The sequence below is a fragment of the Suricata suricatta genome, chromosome 13 (genome assembly GCF_006229205.1).
Source record: "Suricata suricatta isolate VVHF042 chromosome 13, meerkat_22Aug2017_6uvM2_HiC, whole genome shotgun sequence".
Classification (NCBI taxonomy): domain Eukaryota; kingdom Metazoa; phylum Chordata; class Mammalia; order Carnivora; family Herpestidae; genus Suricata; species Suricata suricatta.
This window is the reverse complement of record NC_043712.1, coordinates 70927649-70951384: the sequence shown is the minus strand read 5'-3', so window position 1 is coordinate 70951384 and position 23736 is coordinate 70927649. Positions and strand designations below refer to the sequence as shown.

Below are 23736 nucleotides of genomic sequence, written 5' to 3'. Positions count from 1 at the left end.
GACACCCAGTGGCCAGAAGCTGAGTTCTGGATTATCATCAGTGCGACTATATGGTTTATCGTCCAAATTAGGACACTTCTGAAAACAAAGAAGTGTCGCCATGAAAAGTCACTCCAGGAAAACAGGTGTGAACAGGACTTGCAAGCAAACCAGGTGGCATGGTCTCCTTAGTGATATGTAGCTCACCTCAAGACTATAAAACATGTTGCCCAGGGAGCGTAGATTAAAGACATGGGAAAGATTTAGCAGGATTTACCCTTCTAGCAGCATGTGCAGAACTAACCCAGGTTTACTCCCTCTCTTTGCACACAACTCAGGGACAAGTTCTCCCAAATATATACTTAATAAATTAACTTGCTTTGATCTCTGTGAAAAGCTTTGGGGGATTTAGAGGAGGAATGGGTAGGTCACTTCTTCAGCAGCAGAATTTTATGTCTACCCCTAAACTGTTCAGTCCCCACCCCCCACCTCCATCCCCTCATCTCCTTCCTACTGCCCTTACCCTCCACCGACACAACCCTCAAGCTTAACCCTGTTCATAGCCTCCCATAATTGGCAACAAGCTTTGCTGTTGGTTTGCCTCCCTGATGCCTCATTCCTGGAAGGTTGCCAATGTTAGCACACCAGCTACATGCACCAATGGTCTGATCTGGGATGGGAAATCCTCCTCTATATTCCTGTGCAGGAGAGAGTGCACTAAACAGCTCTGAAGAGGAACTAGAAAAATGTTTGAATAAAAAGCAACTGAAGGGTAACTGCTAATTCAAAAGAAGAGATGGTCCCAGCTGACTTTGTTTTTGGCTCTGTTCCCTCCGAGATTTTCCTGTGCTCTTTTGTTATCCGTGGTTTAATCCTCAAATACAGTTCTGGTACTATCCATGAGGCAGCATTCTAAGTGCTAACATGTTGACTCTATTATTCCAAAAGAAGAGAACTAAGACTGTTTTTCCTCTTGAGGTTACCACAACTTTGGACAGCTTGCTTGAAAACAAGCATGGACACAATGGCTTACCCCTTGCCTTCATACTGAAGATTTTCTTTTCCTGAAGAGGTAGCAAGAGTCTTGATTTAAAAAAAAGGCGGGGGGGACATGCAGAGAAAACTATTTCATTTGTTCATATCCTTTTTGAAAGTTTTTCTCCTGAGATAATTTTTTCTTGTTATTCCAACTCTTCTAGCAAGAAGGAGTTAATGTGTCTAGAAAACCAAGAGCTTAAAGAAAGTCCCCATTGTGGGAATTAAGGAGGGCACTTGTTGGGATGAGCATTGGGTGTTATATGTAAGTGATGAATCACTAAGTCTTACCCCTGAAACCATTATTACACTATATGTTAACTAACTTGTATTTAAATACGATTTTAAAAAAAGAAAGTCCCCATCATTTTTCAGATTAGATTTTCAGATTTTTGTTTTGTTTTGCTTTCCACTTTAAAATAAAGAGCTGTATTCATTTTTTACCCCACCCACATTTCTGGGTGAAGCAAATGGATATTTAAAGTATCTTAGTAAAATCTTAAAAATGTTTTCATCCAAATTTAAAATTCATAGGTAGACGTGTGTGTGTGTGTGTGTGTGTGTGTGTGTGTGTGTGTGTGTGTGTATCCCTGTTACCTCAAGGTAAAGAGAGACCGTACTCAGGACTCATATGGGATGATATTTTTTTCAAGAGTGAACTGAAAGATTCAGGTGGAAGGTTGCATTGAGACTTTTTCTTAGAATCTGCTAACTGGTTTCTATTGTCTTTGTAAAAATCACCCAAGCTAATTTTGTTCGTCTTCCACCCTCTTCCTTCAACAGAAAGCAAAGACACAAAGGACAAGCAAAACCCTGACTTGTTCTTGATAAATATGGCCCATACAGCATTCCGTACAACTTGGAACTGAGACCGTTATTTCAGTGAAGCCTGTAATTGTTCATTAGCACAAAGAGTGTGTAATAAATATAATGAAAGACTGCCGGCTTTACTCTATCTTTGTCATCTAAAGCAATTCCATGAATAACTATGGGGATTTGTCTCCAAATGACTTATTTGCTTCCTTTCTAATAAATAACATGTAATTAGGGTAATATATTGTTTCCTAGTTATGTTAGCAATGTAGTGAAGGGAAACAAATGCACAATTTTAGATATGAGAGAATAGTAGATAGTTTTTATATTATCCCTTAAAGTATTTGGACTCATGCATAAGTTAAACTGCTGGGAGGTCTAAGTACAAAGCAAGAGCCGAGATTCTACATTTAATGAGTTTCTTTATTACTCCGGGCATGAATTACTACCCTGATACTATAAAACTGCAGCGAGTGCTCTGCATCTCAGATGAGATTCTCTTTGAGGAATGCACTCGTCAGTGAACTGTCAGTGATGGGATGGACTAATCTGATTTAGAAAGGATTAGGTTGGGAACTGAATGTCAAGGTATCTACATCTCTCTACAGAGGAGTGGAATTCTTAACTCTTCACATCCAGGGCCACGGGCGTTAGAAGAGCCTTGTGAGACACAAGGTCACGTCTATTACTGAGGATTGAGACAGAAATAAATTGCACTGATGGCCTCCTCGCGTCCCATGAGAGAAATCCATCTTTGGTCCCATGATACCAAGAGGTCTTGGAAAGCCTTAGCTTTGGAATTCAAAACCATCTTCTGGGGAAAAAAAAAGAAGAAGTAAAGAGGAAGAAAGAGTCCCCTGTTAATTATTAGGGAAAAAATAACAACATGCACTGAGTCTAATCTTTCTCACAGCTCCCCACACTTCCCTGAATAAGAATGACTGGATAGTTACTGGAGGTAGAATCTGCTGAATGTCCGGAAATAGGTCAGGGAAGAGGACGGCATCAAGCAGTCACATCTTAGTGGACCCTAAGGTATCTTGGGGTTCATGACTTTTGAAAGCTCTGCCTATTAGTGAAACAGGCATAGGTTCAGGGTAGACTCTCATCCCTAAACCTTGTCGTACAGGAGGCACTGGAGGGCTCCTCTTTGCTCCCTTCTTGCCCCGTTCCCTCAACTGTGTGAGCCCTGTGCCACCAAGTTGCAGCAGCCCAGCAGGCTCTGAGCAAGCATTTGGCATGTATTACGTGGAAACTTTATTGGAAAAATTATCAGGAGTGCCTCCCTGGCCTCGATGTGAGCATCAGGACACAGATCCTCCAGCTGGGGAGAGAGGTGGGAAAAGGGGCACCTAAGAAGTAACTGTTGATAGGGTCTGTTGCGTATTTATTCTGTGCTATGCTTTGATCTAACTCCTCCATACGTATTGACTCTCGATCTTTGCAACAACCCTGTGAACAGGTAAAGCCATCCCTCTTCGACAGATGAAGAAATGAAGAGACAGAGGCTCAGTACTTTGGCCCCTGACTCACACTGAGGAAGTGTGTCAAGGTCTGAATTTGAACTCAGTAGAGTTTAAGGCATTCTGGTGTCTCTCTGAAAGGAAATGTCACCTATGTTTTCATTTTACCTTACCACTGAGTCAGAGCTGGAGCTAATTCCACATTGAACGGCAACAAAGCTGTGTCAGGAATGGCGGGGTTTAAGACTTTCCAGTTGGGGAAAAGAAAAGGTAATAGGCATTCTGTCGATTCAAGAAAAAAAAAATCAAGTTTAAGACTGAAAGTTCCAATTTGCCTCGTCATATTAGGAATTATAGAGTCACAGTGAAAAGCATAAAGAACTCATCATTTGGAGAATAAAATTTTAGGTCCAAAGTGTCCAACTTTAAGCATATTTATGAAAGAACTTATTCCAACAAAAAATCATTTCAACAGAGAGCCAGAGAGAACCGAGGAAGGCTTGCTTCTCAAATGCAGAGCGTTCTCCCTCCATACTGTACAGAATTGATCAAGAGTAATTTCGGGTAAGATGTGGAAACAGCAACCAGTTTTCTAAGCAAGTAAATTGGAAAACATAAAAAGGCGTGTTAGAACACATCCTTTAATAATACATGCCGGAGAAGTAATTTCTATTAATTAGAGTGTACATTATTAATAAAGTATTTAGAACTCTTACCTTAATTTAGGTGTTGTCAGGAAATTAAAGTGCTACTAATTCCATGCTAAAGGTTGATAGCTGAATATTCAAAAGATAGCAGGCAAGTCCTGACAAGCTGCAAATGTACAACTTAACAGGAAGAGAAAACTCTGCGGCTCACAAAGGACATGTCTGATTTTAAGTAAAGCATGTCCCATTTTACTATCATCAAGCATGTGCATCAGCAAGACAACTTTTCCCTGAGAAATTCTGCGGGCACTTGCACTGAGTAATTCTGCCTATAACTCTGCACACCATTAGCTCTGCATTCTGGAGAGGTCATTAGCATTTTCCCTTCACATTTAGCTCTTAGGATGGGAAGGAAGCCTACTGAAAGGACCTGCTTTATGCATAAACAGGCTTAAGGGGTTCCTTGGGACCCCAAATTTCTTTCTCATTGATGCCCCAAATTTCTCTTCTTAACTTCACTTGCTACCACGTTCTCCTCTTTCCCCTCCCCCACATATCATTGCCAACGTCATCTTCCTAAGACACTAACACTAGCACCAAAGGCTCAAGGCCCTTTTGGTCTGGTTTCTGGGTATTATACTCTGCACCCCTCTCTGGATACTCACCTATCATACGCAATGACCCCCATTCTTGAATGTTCCACTCCTTTCTAAGGGTCATTCATGAGTCAGATCCAGCTGAGATTCTAACCTTTCCATCAGATGATGCTGACTTCCTCTTCTGAATCACCATTGTCCTTAGTGTGTCCACAGTAGGATTTACAATTCATAATGCATCATAATTTGTTGTGTTGTCACTGTGTGTAAAGGGGCAGTTTAAGTACTTGGCCTATAGTCTTTCATAAAATCCCCAAAGCCAGCCTGGGTGAGAGGAATAATGATTCTCTCTCTTTTACAGGTAAGGAAACAGCACACAGAGGGTAAATAACTTGGCTAAGATCACAGGGCTAACAAGAGGCAGAACTGTAATTCAAACACTGCCCATCTAAGCCAAAAGTCTGCACTTGCCCTTGTTAAATTGCCTTCTGCAACTCTTTGAATGTTGTGTTGTTATTAATAACATAGTCCTTTCACTTCCATACGCTTATTCTCCGTCAACCCAAGGAAAATGTTGGCTTCTGAAGTCATGGATCATTTCTGAGGGTCCTCATTCTTCACAGTATAATAAGTGAGAGCTGCTATTGTTACTATTTCTTTTTCATTATCATCAACGACTGATAGGTTTTATTTATTTTATGCCTGTCTTCTTCCTGGAATCTTCTTTCAAACTGAAACTTTTCTTTGTGCCCTGAAAATATTTCTGTCATTTCCCAGTACCTTTATGTAGATTCAATGATTAGGGTTAATGGCCAGAGAAAAGAAGCAACAGAATGGATGGGAAGTTTTGAAAAGACAAGCAAAAGTGATGTGATGGCCACTGAAAGCCAGCCACCTACCTTCCAATTATCCACCTACAGCTGGCTCTGCCTTGTGACATATTGTTCTTGATTAATTGTACAATCGCTAATAGAAAACATTAACTAATGGATATTAATATTAATTTGTGATGAATAGTCATTGACATGAGTCTCAGCGGCTTGCCGTAGGACCATCTGAATGTGATTTTAGAATCTGCATGTATGCCTATGGAGAGCCTTTTGAAGACCATGGGAGCCCAGAGTGTAGAGTGCATATGGAGAGAATAATGTTCATTATCTTATTAAACCCTAGTTCCTCCCAGGGAGGTTAGGAGACAGCTGGCAAATTTTATCCCTCATTTGCAGATGTAGACTCGTTGGCTTACAGTAATTCCATAATATGCCTTAGGTCCAGAAGGGAGCAAAAGCTAAAAATGAGCAGGGGATCCTCTGGTACTGACTGGCACCTACCTATGGCTAGCACACACCCAAGAACACAGGGCATGATGACAAGGACCAATACAAGAGGCTGCCTGGGGTAGAAAAATGAGCACATTTAGGCCTCTGCTAAAGCAATTATTCTTTATGTTAGCATATAGCACAATCAAATGCATTCTGTGATTCTATCTTCACCAAAGATATTATAAGCTCAGTTATAAATGCACAAGTGCTGTGCTTTGAAGGTTTCAAAGCATATTTACAAACATGGTCTCTCTGAATTCATAGGGTCTTCATGAGGTATTCTCCCAAAAGCTCCAGTCTGTAGAAATCACTTTCCCTTTCATGTTTCAGCTTAGAGAGTAAAATACTTATTAGCACCCAGCTAATAAGTGGAAGAACTAAAAAGTACCCCCAATGTCTTGCTGCACCATGGTCAAGGGTTCTCCCCATCACCCGTTTCAACTTTCTGTCTCTCTGTGTGCCTCTCTCTTCCCCACTGATGCCTCTCATATATATAGACAAAGTGTTTGAAACTGCTGCTGATAAGAAGGGTGGTTGAAAACACCTGAGTACTGACTTCTACCAATTGAGATTTGGTCTGCATTTCTTTTTTTTTTTTAATTTTTAATAGTTTTTTGTCAAATTGGTTTCCATATAATACCCAGTGCTTCTCCCCACAAGTGCCCCCCACCATGACCATCACTTTCTTCCTCTCTCCCCCTTCCTCTTCAGTCCATGGTTCGTTTTCAGTATTCAGTAGTCTCCCTTGATCTGTGTCCCTCACTCTCCCCCGCTCTCTTTCCCCCTTCCTCTCCCCATGGTCCCCTGCCAGGTCTCTCCTGTTAGACCTATGAATGCAAACATATGGTATCTATCCTTCTCTGCCTAACTTATTTCGCTTAGCATGACACCCTCAAGGTCCATGCACTTTGCTACAAATGGCCAGATTTCATTCTTCCTCATTGCCATGTAATACTCCATTGTACATATATACCACATCTTCTTGATCCACTCATCAGGTGATGGACATTTAGGCTCTTTCCATGATTTGGCTATTGTTGACAGTGCTGCTATGAACATTGGGGTACATGTGCTCCTATGCATCAGTACTTCTGTATCCCCTGGGTAAATCCCTAGCAGTGCTATTGCTGGGTCATAGGGGAGTTCTATGGATAGTTTTTTGAGGGGCCTCCACACTGTTTTCCAGAGCAACTGCACCAGTTTACATTCCCACCAACAATGTAGGAGAGTGCCTGTTTCTCCACATTCTCTCCAGCATCTATAGTCTCTTGATTTGTTCATTTTAGCAACTCTGTTGGTCTGCATTTCTTAAGGAAGAGCCAAAGTTTTGAGTTTTAGTTCTTCTTCCCAATTCTGGACCTCTAGCATGAGGAAGGGGGACTGTAGAACATTAGCCTCTCTTGAACATGGAAGCTATTCATTTTCTTTCTCCAAAGAATATTTGTTGAGTATCTACTATGTGCCAGCTGCTAGGTACACAATGACAAATAACAGAAGCACAACCCAATCCCAGTGTTTATGAAACTCACAGCCTAGTGAGCAAGGTGGAAACAGAAGTAGTCTAGATTTTCTTGGCATCTTTTTGCCATTTAAGAATTCATTGAGTACAGTGACTTATGAGTGGATAGAAAAGACAAGATACACACACACACACACACACACACTCACACACACTCACACATGCACGCATATAATGGAATGTTACTCAGCCATCAAAAAGAATGAAATCTTGGACCACCTGGGTGGCTCAGTCAGTTAAGAATCTGGCCCTTTATTGTAGCTCAGGTCTTGATCTTACAGTTTGTGAGATCAAGTCCTACATTGAGCCCTGCTACCAGCACAGAGCCTGCTTGGGATTTTCTCTCCCTCCTTCTCTGGCCCTCCCCAGTTCTTGCTCTCTCTCTGCCTCTCTGTCTCTGTCTCTGTCTCTCTATCTCTGTCTGTCTCTCTTTCAAAATAAAGAAATAAAAACATTAAAAATTTAAAAAGTAAAAGAATGAAATCTTGCTATTTCCAATGACATGGATGGAAATCTAGAGTGTATTATGCTAAGCAAAGTAAGTCAGTAAGAAAAAGATAAATACCATACGATTTCATTCATTTGTGGAATTTAAGAAACAAAACAGATGAACATATGGAATGGGGAAAAAAGAGAGATAGAAACAAACTATGAGGGACTCTTAGAGAACAAGCTGAGGATTGATAGAGGGAGGGAGGTAGGAGATCTAGGTGGATGATGGGTAGGTACTAAGGAGGGCACTTGTAGTGATGGGTACTGGGTATTGTATGTAAGTGATGAACTACTGAATTCTACTCCTGAAACCAATATTGCTCTGCTGTTAACTAGAATTTAAATAAAACTTGAAAAAAAAAAAACCCGGAATTCATCGGATTCCATTTCCTGTAGTTTGGAAAGTCCAGTGTCCTCCCCAGGAGTCCAAGAATCCCCAAGTCCTTACGTACTTATTCTATGTCTGGGTCTGGGCATCCTCCTCTGCTGAGTTAGTTTGGTTTAGTAAGCTTTTCACTGTTTGGTATCTGCTAGTTCTATTCTATATCACATTTTCACTAGACATGAGACGCAGTCCTTTTCCTTAATTTACACACCCACATACTCACATGTGTACCATTCATAGCACTGCTTTAGTGAGTGAATCAGACTTAATGGAGGTTTTGAGAGATGAGAAGTACATCACAGCAACACTGACAACTCCATCTTCAAAATAGGGCTAGAATTTGACCACTTCTCACCACCTCCACGTTGACATCATCTCTCACTTGGGTTTTCTCAACAACCTCCTAATTGGTTTCTCACTTGCCTCTAAAGCCTATTCTTCATACAGCATCGAAAGTGATCCTTTCAAAATATGAATCAGATCAAGTCCTAGTCTGCTCAAAGCCATCCACTTTCCTGTCTCACTCAGCATAAAAGCCCAAGGGGACTACCTGTTTACAACCCTCACTTCCTTGCTGACTTCATCTCCAGCATTCTCACCCTCCCTATTCTGCTACAGACACAACAGCCACCAGAAGTTTCCTCAGAAGCAGCAAACACACTCCCACTCAGGGTCTTTGCATCTTTAGTTCCCTCTAAATCACCTTCCCCATAAATATGCATGATTTTCCCCTTTATTTCTCCAGGTTTCTACCTAATTATCAGTTTATGAGCAAGGCTCCCTCCCGTACCTCCAAGCACCAGTTCTGAGAGCGTGCCTAGCATGTAATAGATGCTTAATAAAAATTGCTAAAGAATGAATAAATGAGACCAAAGTCAATAGTTGGAAATCTCACCTCTTAAAATATAGCCCCTTGGCAGCCCAACAGCTTCATCTTGGCCTCCTCTTTGTAGTGTGGCTTTCAAGCATCTTTTCCTCTCTACCTTTCTCCTTGGCTATCTCTGTCTCTACTGTGCCCCTTCCCTCTTAGGACCATATTCCAGCTACATCACTCATTGCAGATGAAACTTTAGGAAAGATTTTGCTTCCTTATAAAGTAGGGATAAGAATGGTAACTCTATGAAAGTGATGTTATGAAATTAAATTAGTTAATACATGGAAGGCCCTTAGACTAGCCCTGGTCCATGGACAGTAAGCGCTCAGTAAGAGATAAGCCAATCAAAACCTTCTCTTATATTTTATGCAGAATAATTCAAACCTTTCCAGAAATAAGCCAAAAACTCCTCTTGTATCTATATGCAGAAAAATTCAAATCATTCCATCCCTAAATATAACTCAGCTCCAATCTCAGTTTTGATTATCCAAACCCAAGACACTCCCTCCACAGAACCAAGGTGCTCTTCATCTGAATAAGACCCAGCTTTTTAAAAGATGTCCATGGTTATAATGGCATTTAATTACCCAGTCACACAAGTTAGCACAATAAAATATTAATATCATGAAACTAGATGTACATGGGATGATGAGAACACCAAAATAACCTGGATTAGACATCAAGGAATTCTTCTTCAAGGAAGCAATGGCTATCTGAGACCTGGAGAATGAGTAGGAATTGTAGGAGGAAAAGAGAGAACATATCCAGACCAAAGAAGCAGTGTGTGTGGAAACCCCAAGGAGTGAGAGTGGGGCATGCTCCAAAGCTCTGAAAATGGGGCTCAGTGTGTACCATGAGATCAGAGCAAAGATTGGGGTGAGATCACTATAGAGGTCTGGGATCAGGACTTCGGGCCCAAGTCTTGGAACTTTGTCATCTGAATGCAGAATTTTGATCTCAGAGCCCTGGACCTGGTAGGTCTGATAATAACAGTATTGGACTTTCTTTATTGGAAGATCATTACAACAGATCAGGGAAGGGATCAGACTCACATGGCAGATAAACCCACAACGAGGCCATGAGGTAGCTGGGCAAGAGAAGGAAGTGTCAGTGGAAGATGAAGGCCATGACCACTCTACTAGGTAATTTCTGGGTGATCCTTCAGAGTAGCTCTTTTTCCTACAACTTGTGGGTAAGAGTACCACTGTAGCCCAAAAGGGTCTTTTTGAGAATCAGATGGAAGTTCCCTTCCTCAGGATACTGACCGCCTGCCCTCCACCAGAAAACTATTTGATTCAATTACTAAGAGGCAAGTTCATTCTAACAACAACTAAAAGTTATTTCTTGGACATAACTCTTAAATGCCTCTTACTTTTCTCATGCACAGAGGCCACCTCTTGGCCAGTTTTTCTTATTCATGTCTGTCTCTACAAGCTCTCTACTTCTATGTTAATCCAAGACACTAAAGAAATATTGGCAGCTAATGTGACTGAATCAAATAATTCATGTTACTTTCTATTAATTTTGGCAAATCTAATTTGTCTTGGTTGTGAGTGGCAGCCATCTAGAACTGAGTCCCTGGAAAATCCCTTATATACATGATATTAATATAATTCTATTTGTGAACCCAGGTCCCTAAGGCAGTCCTCCCACTAGGTGCTACTGTGAATTCTTGTCTTTTGTACCCATGTTCTGTTTAAAAGATAGTCTGCTTCCTCTAAAAATGTTCTATTTTTGCCAAAGTCTGTGCCTATCTTGCCTGGTCAAAGGCAGAGGAAAGCAGTATTATATGATGTGAAGAGTAGTCAATGGACAGGAGACCTGGTTCATATATGACTTACCCCTGATTAAGTTCATGACCATCAGCAAATCTCAGCACCTTCTGAACCTTCGTGTAAGGAGCAGTGGCTAAATACTATTTCAGATGAAATCTTACCAAGACTTCTGCCCAATAGTTAACACTAATTAAGGCTGCTTTGACAATAGGGATGGGATCTGGATGCTGGGCACTCAGCCCACTATTTCCACTTCACCAGGGTGTTGTCTGAAAATTCGCTCAGATCACCTCAAAGATCTCTGCCCTCTCAAAGTGTCTTTGGTCGTATTGGCTGTGATCTGCATTCCAGAACGTTAAGGGCAAATGAATTCTCCAACTTTAATGTTTACCACTATGCCTACACCATGGCAATATCACATGATTTCTGTCCTTATTAACTCTATCTCTTGATCCCTGTGTAGTATGACTCAACAAGTACCTAATATAAGAATAATGATATTATTCATTTGACAGTTTTTTTAAACTTTTCCCTTCATCTTACTTAACCTTAACAACCTGCGAACTCCATATATAATTACCACCCATCTTTGACAGCTGATAACACTGGAGTGCAAAGAATTTAGGTGGCTGGTACAAAGGCACAGAATAGAATTTTGTCTTTGTTATTGCTATTGTTGTTGTTGGCTTATGTGTTCCATTTTGGGAGGACTTGCAACAACTTAGAGAAAATTATCATTCAACATCTTACAATACCTTTACAACAGCCTTCCTTTTTTATCTTACAATAGCAAAGAAATAGGTAAATAATTATATATTAGGACTCCTGAAAATTAAAATCAAAACAGAAGATCAAGACCAGCAGTGAGGAAAGAAAAAGATATATTCTAGTTCACTTATCCACAATGGGGAAGAACTCCATGAAGCTATTCCTGCTTTGTACCCAGGGATTGCCCTAGACTGCTATCCCTGCCTTTTACCCATGGTGCACTGCTCTAGTGCATGTGGGAATAGAGAGATGAGCAACCCTCTGCTCTAACCTTTTAATGAGAGTGCCTGTGACCAGATTATTGAGAGCCTCTACTCTTTGGGGTATAGACATGAAGTGGTCTTATTTTTCCCAAGAACTAACATCCAGTTCTGCTACCTGAAGCCCCCTCCTCTGCTATGTCACCAGTTCCCTAAGGAAAACTCAGTTTGGTTCCCAATACAGTTGACCTTTGAACAACATAGGCTTGAACTATGCAGATCCACATATATGCAAGTATCTTTCAATAAATATATTGGGGGAAATGTGGCCATTTGAAAACACTACAGATGAACTGCATAGCCTAGAAATACCAAACGGAAAAAAAAAAAGAAAAGAAATAAAAAATAATATTGTAAGAATATAGTGTATAATACACATGACATAATGACATACAAAATATTTGTTAATTGACTTTATATTATTGGTCAACAGTAGGCTATTAGTAGTTAAGTTTGGGGGAGTCAAAAGTTCTATGCAGATTTTCAATCAGGTAGGGGAATCGGTGCCCCTAACCCTTGTGTTGTTCAAGGGTCAACTGTATTTCTAATCTGTCTTGGATATTAGAATAGTCTTATGCTGGTTCTTGAGGATGTAGTCCTCTTCTTAAAACCTGCATCTCACACTTTATTAGCGCCATGTCCTCCTTTTCCACCAAGAGCAGTCTGGACAGGAGTCTCCCAGGCGAGAGCAGAGGAGGTGCTCTCTCACATCCCCTCCCTCCTACTGAGCTTGCTGCCCTGTACCAGTTCCTTTCCTAGACTGTCTCCAGGAAGGCTGTTCTCCTTGTCTTCGTTACCATTGCTTCTCTCTCCCTGACAAGCCAAGTTTCCTCCATTTGAAAGGGTTCAATTTCTGGATCCCCCTGCCACAAAGCTCACTTACTCATTCTCTGAAGGGCCCATGTGGATCTCCCACTGCACAGGCCCTCAAGTGGGTTTGCAACTTCAGAGTGACCTCTTTCTCATGTTCCTCACAACTGCAAATGGCACATGTGTACCCCTTGGCTGCTGGAGTTCTCTTGCCCAGGAGGAATCCCACTGGATCATGGTGGCAGTGGGGGAGGGGGGGGATGGAATTCATACCAACCAGCAAGCTTCAGCACTGCAGGCTGGACCCACAGGAAATGCATGTTGCTATTCAGGCTGCCCTACCAGTACCCCCCTCAACGCTTCACCCTCTCTCCTAACTTTCCTTGTTCTAGAATCATTAGGGGCTCTGCTGGTTCACTAACTTGGCAATTTTCAAGCAGGAAACAATTACAAGTCCCCAACTCAGGTGAAAAGAAAGATAGTTCAGGCCCTGAAAATATTGGAGAGGTGAAGAGAGACCATCTTTCCAAACTACACCCCACACCAAGACCCAATCTCCCTTGTCAGGCCTCCTCTTACATCAAAGACAGAGGGGGAGAGAAGGTTGTGATGATAGAGAGGAATTTTCTCAAATAGACCATGTCTGGAAGCACTTGGGAGATGCCTAGTCCAGAAAGTCTGAAGGTTCTATTGGATACTTAGGAAAATTTCTGAAAATTAGAAGTCCAGTGAGAAAGAAGCTCATCCTGTTATAAGTGCCTAGAAGTAAATATTTAAATTAACTAGAAACATATGAGTAAGAAATTAAATTCAAATCTGAAAACTTTCAGCGTTTGTAGAACTGACATTTTCTTTTCCCTCAGGCTCCCATGTGGCTCAGCAAGACACTGCTTAAGGGAAGCATTTTATTTTACTAGGAAATAATGAAATGAATAGAGATGGGGGTGCTCCAGGCCCATAGGCCAACCCATCTCTTCTCTGGGACAAGTGGGAGAAGAATTGAAGGTACAGACTGAAGTGAAAGAGAAAACGCTTTGAAGTAGATAGCTTAAGAATCAGGATCAGAGGCTGAGGGATATTGGTGTAAGTTCATGGACAGCGGATGAATATCTAAGCTTTTCTGGTCTCCACTATCTTGTCCATAATTCTCCCATCTCTACCATTTGCTTCTGCCTGGTCCAGAACTCCTCTGATATTAAACCAAAGCAATCATCTCTTGTCTTCTATCCTGGACACATATACATCTGGATTGATTCTATTATCTATCTGAGCTGGTTACACACACAATAAATCCTCAACTCTTGTGTGCTTTTATTAAAAAGAGGTAAAAGGGAAGGTTGGCTTACCAGAACATAGGACTTGGGAACATGGGTCCCTATGTAGCTGGCTTTCATTGAGGGTGCAGAGCTAGGCAGCTAGAAGCTGGACCCTGGACCTGTCCCTGTCCTCTGTTGCTCGAGTGTTGCTAGCAAGAACCAGAAACAGAAAGGAAGTCACTTCTTCTCTTTTCCTGCCTCGCAATCTCCCTCTTGTACCTCCATTGGCAGAAGGTAACTAGAAGCCAGCTGACAAGTGCACCTGGGGAAGATAATTCGTAGATCCGGCTACAGCATTGCTAAGCACAGGGTAGTGTATAGAAAAGTAAGCTTGGAGCTGAGAGGCAATAGTTCAAGAAGTAGCACATGGGAAGGGAAGGAGGGCACTGTAGGTGGGAATGGAAGAAACAACTCAGGGGAAAAGGCATAAAGATCAGGCCAAGGTCATGCCCCTGTGTGGCTAAAGCATATGGTTCTGGGGGAAGAAGGAAGAGCATATACAGGTTTATAAGACTGGAAAAGGAGACTGATTTCACATTGTGAGGAGCCCGGATGCTTTCAATCTTTAGTTGTTGGAGAATCGTAGAACATTTTTGCTAAAAATAACATGCTCACGCCCTCTTCAAGTAGGATAAACATGTGTACTGGCTGTCACCTCTAGATGTGCCATCCAAGGCCTCCTGATAAATAGTTTCTCCCGCCTTTGCTCTCTTTGGCAGTCGGAACTTTGTGATAAGCTGTGACGGATGGATGGGGAGCGGGGATTGATGGCATGTGCTGTCCGTGTATTCCACCACACACGAGGGGCCCTGGGGCAGAAGGGCAGGCGAGGAGCTGTCAGAGCGTCACAGAGAACCTCCAGGCTTAGTCCTTGGGGAGGAAAACAGTGGAAGGGCAGAGGACTGGGCAGTTTGCTGAAAGACTCCGGCATTTTTCGTAAAAAGGGCTAAAGTATATTGTGTCGGAAAAATCGCAACACTATCCTCTGTATTAGGACTCCCGTCTTTATATCACTCAAAAGCAAACAGAAATGAAAGGCTTTGTAAGGACATGCCTCCCATGTATCTTCAAACCCCCAGTACTTCAGTTCTTATAGAAAAATAATAAATGACTCCGAGCACTATCAACTCATTTAATTCCTTGTATTCAGGATCAGCCATTTAGAAAGTTTTTAATTAACCACATATGTATATAAATAGGATCTCATGGACTGATCTTGCAAAAAAAAATGATGCTTTTATTTTAAAGAAAGTATTTCTGTGTATGTAAATATTTTTCTTTTCTCTGCTTGTGTGCCACTGTTTTTCTTCTTGTCACCTATTTACACATGCAAAAAGACTGCACGCTGCAAATCCTTCAACTAGGGTCATTGGACTTATCGGGGATTTTGTGTTTTCACTCAGTGGAATTGCCTCTACCCTCAAATGAGAAAATTTTCCACTAGGAGAACAGGTGCAAAAGGAAAAACGTAAGTGGAAGTGCAGTTTTCTGGACGGGAGGTTTCTATTATCCCAGGTAACCAGGGTCGAAGTCCTCTTTGTCAGTGGACCTAAAATAATTAATCAGAGAAATCACATCCTCTAATTAACTCAAGGAACATCCATGTAATGGGGCTGCCACTCAGTGCAGTAAGACGGTGAGATGTTGCCTCTTTGCTCGCTCTGGAAAGAAAACTGTGGAGTCAGAAAGGGAAGAATCATCTGTCCTGCCGGAGGGCGTGCACCATTTATCATGCTGACTGGGCTGTCATATCAGTGGGAGGACCCTAGAGAGCCCTGACCGTGAGATTGAAGGTTGGTGCCAATTTACAGCAACACAAATGCATTGAACAGAAAAGAGATAGCTCCTAATCTCTTCAATTTTCTTACATTACCCTGAAGGCCAGAGAATTAAATGAAACAGTAGCTGATGACAACTTTAGAGGGTCCTGAATGCATGACAGGAAAAGTATTAAGATAGCTCAATCGTTTTATTGTATATGTGTGTTAATCTTGCCCCTGAAAGAGGAGCAAGGGTAGAAAATGCTACCTTTTGGTTATACCTATTCCTCAGTGAGAAAATGATACACTAATTCTGTTTGCCTGTCAGATTCTTATGCGGGGCACAACAGAAAAAAAAATGAAGAATAAGAAACATAAGGGAGACTGAACCTGAAAATGCCCTGGCACACACATTATCTGGATAATGTGACTCACGATTAGTTGGTGTGTCTTTAATGACTTGTAGTGAATCTGTTAGTCTGTGCCTGCCAGCAGTGTATGTCAGGAGAATATCTTTTGAAAAATTAAAATTAACCCCTGGTCACATTGGGCAAAACAGTCTCTGATTAGGTATAGGCTCTATGTATACTTGGAGTTAGTTTGCATAAGATTGAAACAAACAAGCCATTTCAGGGCCATCTTTCACAGAAACTAAGCACATAGACCAACAGGGCCTTATAGGCTGGCCTACCCAGAACCAAATTCCACTTCCCAATTTATAAAATTGTTGTTGAAGGCCTAGTAAGTTCCAGGGATTGAATCAGTTACTAGAAATCCAAAATTTCGTATGTTGTTTTCTCCTTAGGGGTAATTCTTTAAAGACCAGTGAAATAAGAGACAATGAAGAGCTTCACCTTGGGGTCCAATAACCTGTTGAATCATGGGATAGACACTTATCAGCAATGTAAACTTGGGCAAGTCATCCTTACTAAGTCTGTACCCTCTTTGGAAAGATGGGCTGATTAATAGTGTCAATCCCATAGAGTAAGTATGAGGAGGCAGATAGTAAGCATTCAACAAATACCCACTTTTATGGGCAATAATAAAATGTGTAAAGAGTTATGGGAATAGATGAGGAAGCATTTAATTCTGTGGTAGAGGGAAAGCTGAAATAATGAAGTTCAGTATCTGAGCTATGTTTTAAAATAGGAATAAAATTTGCCTGCTAGAAGAGATGATCTTAAGAGTGTGAATACATCAGTTCAACTCAGCTAACTCCAGTCAAGTAGTTCTCTTCCCTTGGTTGGAGCATGGAGATCAGAGGTCAAAAATCAGAGTAAAACTTAGAGCCTCTGTACCTAATGTAGAAATGTCACATCACACAAAGAGGAAATTTCTATTCTATGACCTCAGGTCATAATGGGCCCTGATGATCAGTGGGCTGTTTGAGGGTTAATAAGGCAGGTTAAGCCCATGGAGAGTTTAGAATTATCAAAAATAGCTAAAGATTACAAGTATTATCTTTCTACAATTCTTGGAAATTACCAAATTAATATATCACGAGACACTTTATTCTACTTTTCTTTAAAACTAAGATCATAGGAAAATCTCAGGTTGAAATACACACCACTCAGTTATTCAACAAATATTTCTTAGATAGCTATTATGCACCAGGAACTATGCGAAGCCCTGAAAATACAAAATGAAAACAACATAAGCCAAGATCTAGAATTTTCTTTTTAGAAGGACAAGTTTATAGATTTGAATTAGTGCAAGTCAATATATAAATTTATGGTACAACCAAGTCTCATTACATTTTATAAATACCCAAGATAAAAGAATAAGCTGATTTTCTAATAATGCATGCAAACAATGAAAGATATTGATCAAGTAAATAACTGATATATTTAATAATATAAGAAAACAAACTTTACTAGGTTATAAAAAAGATCATAGATAAAAATATAGTACAGTATAAATACAAACAGATTTTAAAGAGCTAATATCTTTTATCAACTTTTCCTATTGATGATACACACTTTCCATATTGATGAGATCCTGCTAAGAGTCAAAAGACAGAAAACACCAAAAGCTTGAAAAATACTGTATGGAAAAGGTCAGCCTCACTGGTAATCAAATAAATGCAAATTAAAATGCAGTAATATTTTTGTCTATCAAATTAGCAAAAGAAAATAAAGGATAATTTCATATACTGATGAGGATGTGGTGAGACAGATGTTCTCATGAACTGCCGGTTGTCAGTAAATTATAATGACCTTTCTAAAAAGTAATTTTGCAATACGTATTGGGAATCTTAAACTGACACTGCTCCATAGTACTACAATTTTACTATTAAGATGTATGCAAAGAAATTATTGAGAAATTTGGGTTGTGATTTATGTGCCAAAAAATCCCAACTTTATATTAGTAAAACAAATAAATAAATATGACAATAACATAGATATGCCCAACAGGAAAATAGTTCAATAAATTCTGGTATACTCTCAGGCTGAGATATAATACAATCTTTGAAAATGCTGTTTAAAAAGGGTAAATTTCAGAAGCAGTCATGATACAGTATTCAGAAGAAAAAGACAAGTAAATGGAGATTTTAGTCAGTAAACTAAGTCAAGAAAAAGTGTTACATTGTTCAGAGTTACATTGCAAATCAAAAATACTCTATTTTTTTATTAATTAAGAGAATTTAGCAAGAATCTTGGATATGAAATAAATATACAAATACCAAGAGCATTTTCATTTTAAGATAATAAATATGTAGAAAAGGTAGTTTCAGAAAAGATACCATTTGCAGTAACAATAAAAAATAGTATACAGAGGAATAAATCTTATAAAATATGTGTAAGAACTTTGAGGAGAAAATTAAAGTGTAAAATGCATTAAAGAAAATCTAAATGTAATGATATGCCTAGTTTATATACAGTAAAATTCACTATTATAGACATGTCAGCATTCTCCGAACTGATTTATGAATTCAGTAAATTTCTAATTAAAATCCCAATGGGAAATTAACAAACTCAAAGTTTATATGGACAAGAATAATAAGGACATCTTGAAGTAGAAAAAGACCAGGCATGAAGATCAGTAGGAAAAGAAACACTCTTGATAAGCAGTTCTAGGGTAGTTGAGTATCTAATAACATAATGTAGAATTGAATCCATATCTTCTTCCATATATAAGAATTAATGCCAAGTGTGTAAGAGTAAAATATGAATAGCAAAACTTTAAACCTTTTAGGAAAAAAGCCTGTGGGAGAATCTTTATGTTATTCCTTGAATAAGACATATAGAAGCACAAGCCATAGTAGGAAAAAAAATGATATATTCAGCTAATTAAATTGAAAAACTGATGTTCATCAGAAGATACGATTTTTTTTCAAGTTTATTTATTTTTAGAGAAAGCATGTACATAGGGGAAGGGCAGAGAGGGAGAGAGAGAGAAAATCCCAAGAAGGCTCACATTGTTAGCCTGGAGACCATCATGGGGCTCGAACACACAAACCATGAGCTCATGACCTGAGCTGAAATTGAGTCAGGTGCTTAACTAACTGAGCCACCAGGTGCCCAAACACCATTTTTAAAAGAAAATTCATATCCTGGGAAAAGGTGTTTGCAACATATATAGTTGGCAAAAAGTTAATTTCTAGAATCTATAAAGAATGCCTAAAATGTAATAAGAAGACACAAAAAACAAACCCTAATATAAAAAAATGGTTAAAAGGAGGGGAATAGGCAGTTCGCAGACTAGGTGATAGGGAATGACCACCAATGTATGAAAGGATATGCACCCTCAGAAGTAGTCATGGAAATGAAAATTGGTGAGATATCAATTTATGTACATGCAGTCTGGCAAAGATTGAAAAGAATGAAAAGAGCAAACTTTGGAGAGAATGTGGAACACTAGAAACTTAGTAGTGGGAATGTAAATTGATAAAGTAAAAAATGTTATTTAAATCAGTAATAGAATTGAGATTTTAAAAAGAATAGGAACTGCTGAATAGGGGGGACATATAAATAATGCCCCCAAAAAGGAAGTGTGAATGCCAGAAGGACAATAACTACCACATAAATTATTTCTGTTCAATTCATAATTCACGTCTTGGACAGAAAGAAACACTTTCTTAATTCATTCCTCTATAATTTTTATAACAGAATTTTTGAGAAATTTTCCCCCATGATTTTATCTCTCCAGCTTTATAATGATCATGGTAGTGGACACTGGTTGCTTTATCTGCCCCAAAATTCCTTTGAGAAATGCACCTCCTCTTCTGGGACACATTAATTTCCCTGCTCAGGCATTCTGGGCTGACATTATATTAACCTCAGTTTCACTAACCACAGAGATTGGTCAGGGCCTAGGAACCTGATATCAGAGATAATGAGTCTCAGTCCTTCTATAGAAGGCTAGAAGACACGGGCCTCATAGCTATTAGCGTCTATGTTTCCAATGATGCAGAAAAATCTAGATTGAGAGAATAAAGTCTGAACAGGTGAAGAAGCAGAGATGAAAAAAGAAGCTAGATATTTTGAGAGAATATCACTCACTGTGCTGAGGCATTGATACATCTTTGTCCTTCACAGTTTTATTATGTAAGCCGATATGTTCCCATTTTGGTCTAAGCTGGTCTTGATTAAGTTTCTTTCTTGAAATCCGAAAATTCCTAACAATAGCTAATTTGAATTTAAAATCAATTTGCCCAAATTTATCAGTTTGGGTGATTTTATTTAAAACTATATAATGTGAATGAGTAAAAGTCATTATTGTAATGAGACAGAATCAAAATTAATAAATACAGTCATATTCATATTTTAAAATATAGTATTTGTTACAGGTTATTTTCACAAACTATATGATGAAATGAAATCAATTACAGTGAGCATTCCTTAGAGACATTTGATGCCAGTCATACAAACCAGTTGTTTTTGTAATATTGCTTCCGGTATGTGCTCTTTAAATACCCTACATTCTTCTAGCATTGGTGATACATATAGCTAGCCATCATTTCAAAAGATTGGTTTATATCATATACTCTTTAAATATTACAAATATTGTCACTAACTTAAAGTTCTAGTAAGTTTGGATTCCTTTACCAATGAGACTACCAAAAAAGAATCAAAATCAAAATCCAAGTGACATACTAGGAAAATATATTTGCATTACACTTTTAAGAAAGACTATATCATGAAAAAATATATTTTAAAATATGCAAAACAATAATCAATAGATAGAAAATCAGTATGAAGAACAAGCATTCAATTCATAGATAAGAAAACACAAATAGCTTTTAAATACATGAAAGTATCTTTAATCTCAGGAATTAACAAGCTGCAAAATAAAACAGTTAAATATATTTGTAATCGTCCTATCAAACTACCATTTAAGAGTTAAATGGCATCATACTATAATAATTATAATAACAATGCAGAAGTTAAAATAATAATTAAGCTGGCAAAAAATAAAATGATTAGTAATATCAACTGTTGATTAGGGTATACAGACAGAAGTATTCTCTCTACTATTGATGGGAGTTTCTATTGGTTTAGTTCCTTCAAAGCCAACTTGGCAAGTATCTGTTCAAATTTTGCATGTTCTCTGACCAGTAATTCCTTGATATTCCATAAGAAATTTTAACAAAAATGGGGGGAAAACATGTATAAAGGTAATTCTTACAGCATTGTTAATTGATAGCAAAAAAGAGGATGTAATGTGACTATCAGTCAAGTGTTATATTATGCTATATATATTCTATAGACTTCTATTCAAATATTGGAAAGAATAATTTGATCACTCTGTACTGATGTGGAATATTCTGCAAGGCATACAATTATGTGGAAAAAAAATCTAACAGAACAATTATTACAATACTATTCAACTCTTTTAACTCTTTATGATAATTTATCTGGGTATAGAATTCTAAGTTGGGTGTTCTTTTCTTTCAATAGATTTATTGATTGATTGATTTACTTATTTATTTATTTACTTACTTACTTAGCGGGGGCGGGGGGGGGTGCTGGGGGTAGAGAGGCAGAAAGAGAATCCCAAGCAGGCTCCATGCTGTCAGCACAGAGCCTGATGCAGGGCTCAAACTCACAAACTGTAAGATCATGACCTGAGCCAAAATCAAGAGTCAGATGCTTAACCAACTGAGTCACCCAAGCACAGCCCCTTTCAATACTTTTAGAAATATAAATTCATTGACCTCTGATATCTAGTTAATGTGAAGCCCTCTATATATTTGTCTGTCCTTTATAGGTCTTTTATCAAAACTATATTAATTCAAGATGTCTACATTTCTAGATATCTACATATAGATTCATTGTTATTTATCCAGTTCAGCACTTGGTATAAACTTTGAATATGAGGATGCACCTTTCATCAATAAATGAAATTCTCAATCATTTCTTGGGGAATGTTATTTTACTTCCACTGCCTATTCTCTATTTCAAGAACTCCCATTACAAATATGTTTGAGCCCCTTGTCCCATCCATTTCATTTAAATTCTTTTATATTTTTTATTATTTTATGTCTCTGAAATTTGTTCCAAATGTTTTTTTCATTGTTGTATAATAGTTCATTAACTCTTTCTTTGACTTTATGTCTGTTATTATTCCCACCTATTGATTTTTTTTAATTTAAAAAAAATTTTAAGTTTATTTATTTTGAGAGAGAAAGAAAGTGAGTGGGGGGCAGAGAGTAAGTGAGAGAGAGAAAATCCCAAGCAGGCTCTGCACTGCCAGCATGGAGCCCCCTGTGGGGCTTGAACTAATGAACTGTGAGATCATGACCTAGGCTGAAATCAAGAGTTTAACATTTAATGAACTGAGCCACCCAGGTGCCCCTGATTTTTTAAGTTTAACACTGTATGTCAGGAGTGCTTGGGTGGCTTCAGTTGGTTGAGTGCCCGCCTCTTGATTTTAGTTCAGGTCATGATGTCACAGGACAAAGGTCTGAGCCCTGCATCAGGCTCTATGCTGGGCATGGAGCCTGTCTGAGATTCTCTCTGTCTCTGTCTCTCTCTCTTCTTTCCTCTACCCCTCTCCTCTGCTCACTCCCTCTAAACTTAAATCAATCAATCAATCGATTAATGACTATATGTCTTATATCTGGAATTTCCAATATATAGTTTCCAATTCTGGATTAATAATATTTCATTTTGCTCTATTTTATGGATTATTGTCATTTTATCTTTTTGAGCATCTTCAACTTGCCGATTTTAAGGTCACCATCTGACTGCTTTATTATTTAGATTTTTATGGCATATATGCTTCCAATTGCTGCATTTATTATTGTCTTTTATTAGGATTACTTTTCCTCATGCATTTTGGAATTTTATTTTTATGAGTAATTTTCAGTGAGCACTTTTTCTTCTACCTCTTTGTCTGTAATTTTAAAGGTGCCCCTACCTTTCTCCTGGAGCCCACAGCGCATAACTTGTGTGTTACATTTGCATTCTAGGCGTTTCTGTCCTATATTGGGAATACACAAAATCCAGTCATTGAGCCAGCAGGGAGCTTAGCACAGTTCCCCATTATGACATCACTTTGCTCCCTCTGACCAGATTTGTTTTGTAACTGAATAAAAGCTACCTCCCTGGGTAGCATTCACAGCTTTTTTCATTCTTCTTTATCAGTTTTGTGTTTGAGGACCCAATTTTTAACTCCAGCCAAATGTGAAGGACATTTTTAATCTATCTGCTCCACAGTGGTTTAATCTGTGGCCATTTCTGTCTGTGTGGGATCCCACACAATAACCCACATTTTTAGCCACCTTGTGTTCCTGTCATATTCCTCTTCAATGAGATTTCCAATATATATTTTAATCCCTGCTTAATCTTTTTTTTTAACTGAAGGTGAGTGAGCACCTAAAGCAGGAACTCACAATGACATTTTTACCAGATCTGTGAAAAGAATTTGCCCATGGAGAATAAAACTTATTAGAATACCCGCTGAGAGGATGGATGGAC

General features: G+C 38.9%; 1 long non-coding RNA gene across 2 annotated transcripts; it reads right to left on the bottom strand.

Annotated features, from left to right (window-relative positions):
- Positions 1–2232: 2232 nt before the first annotated feature.
- LOC115276498 lies at positions 2233–23255 on the bottom strand. Of its 2 annotated transcripts, XR_003901969.1 has the most exons (4): positions 23177–23255; positions 4603–4793; positions 3464–3572; positions 2233–2641 (listed from the first exon to the last, which is right to left on the bottom strand). It is a non-coding gene; the product is annotated as an uncharacterized LOC115276498 (long non-coding RNA). The 2 variants fall into 2 exon arrangements; XR_003901968.1 differs by lacking the exons at positions 2233–2641; positions 3464–3572 and adding an exon at positions 3709–3882.
- Between the last annotated feature and the right edge of the window lie 481 nt (positions 23256–23736).